This window comes from Tachyglossus aculeatus, chromosome 1 (genome assembly GCF_015852505.1).
Source record: "Tachyglossus aculeatus isolate mTacAcu1 chromosome 1, mTacAcu1.pri, whole genome shotgun sequence".
Taxonomy (NCBI): domain Eukaryota; kingdom Metazoa; phylum Chordata; class Mammalia; order Monotremata; family Tachyglossidae; genus Tachyglossus; species Tachyglossus aculeatus.
Genome location: NC_052066.1, coordinates 82,975,522 through 82,976,915, shown reverse-complemented (window position 1 = coordinate 82,976,915; position 1,394 = coordinate 82,975,522). Strand labels below are relative to the sequence as shown.

The 1,394-nt window shown below is 47.5% G+C and overlaps 1 non-coding gene across 1 annotated transcript; it reads left to right on the top strand.

The window, feature by feature from the left end:
- Nucleotides 1-248: 248 nt before the first annotated feature.
- On the top strand, nt 249-386 carry LOC119937956. The gene has a single exon (XR_005454301.1). It is a non-coding gene; the product is annotated as a small nucleolar RNA SNORA7 (small nucleolar RNA).
- Nucleotides 387-1,394: the final 1,008 nt, after the last annotated feature.

Genomic DNA, 1,394 nt, shown 5'->3' with positions numbered 1-1,394 from the left:
GAACCCATGACCTCTGACTCCAAAGCCCATGCTTTTTCCACTGAGCCACACTGCTTCTCATGACTATCAATTTCTTCTCCCTACCTGAAAATAAATTGATCAAGTCATGATGGTCATTGAGCGCTTACTGTGCACAGAGCACAGTAAAGGTATCCTGGGAACATGGCATCCTGGCTAACATGCCGTGGCTAACATGCCGTATCTGGGGCCGCCAGGGTCAAGTATATTTTTGGAGAGTAATGTTTTGAAGCCTCTCAGGGTCGCACCTGGAGAGTTTCCAGTACTCTACCAGTCATGACTACAGGAGGGAGAGTCAAGCAGAGGCCTACCCATTCCAATCCTAGCTTGGGCAGTGGCTAGCGAGTGGAAGGCAATCCTCTACAAGTCAAAACTCACCCGTGCTGGGCAACAGCAGCATGGGAGAGAGTTGAAGGCACAGAGTCAGAGGTCATGGGTTCAAATCCCGGCTCCGCCAATTGTCAGCTGTGTGACTTTGGGCAAGTCGCTTAACTTCTCTGGGCCTCAGTTACCTCATCTGTAAAATGGGGATTAAGAATGTGAGCCCCACATGGGACAACCTGGTCACTTTGTAACCTCCTCAGCGCTTACAACAGGAGGCAGTGGTAAACCAGTTCCATATTTTGACCAAGAAAACTCTATGGATACACTACCAGAACGACTGCAAATGAAAGTGGGGTGTTCTGGGAGAGATGTGTCTATGGCGTCGCTATGGGTCGGACATGATTCGACAGCATAAGACAACATTGTTTCAGAGACAAATCCAATTTGGACCCTAGTTTGCATCGTGTGAAGCCAGTTTCGGCTAAGCACCTCCCTTACTTGGGTGGTGATGGTGTTGTACAGGCAGAACCATCACTTCTGGAGTCAGGAGCCTCAGCAAACACAACATCAGCAGAAAACATTTTTTAGACTTCTTACACACACTTCCTGCTTTCAAGGAGCTTAACACCTTGTGAGTGAGACAGACACTAAATGCATTACAGACAGGAGGAAGTAATGGAGACGAGAGACAAGTACATAAATACACTGTGGGTGAATAATAATAATAAATAATGATGGCATTTATTAAGCGCTTACTATGTGCAAAGCACCAGTCTAAGCGCTGGGAAGGTTACAGGATGGTCAGGTTGTCCCACGTGGGGATCACGGTCTTAATCCCCATTTTCCAGATGAGGTAACTGAGGCCCAGAGAAGTTAAGTGACTTGCCCAAAGTCACACAGCTGCCAAGTGGTTGGGGAGATATAGGTCGTGCATATGAAAGATGGGTTAGGAAAGCTCTCCTGGATGAGCTGTGATGTCAGAAGGGCCTTGAAGATGAGGAAAGCATTTGTGAAATAGCATGGCATAGAGGATGGAGCACTGGTCTGGGAAT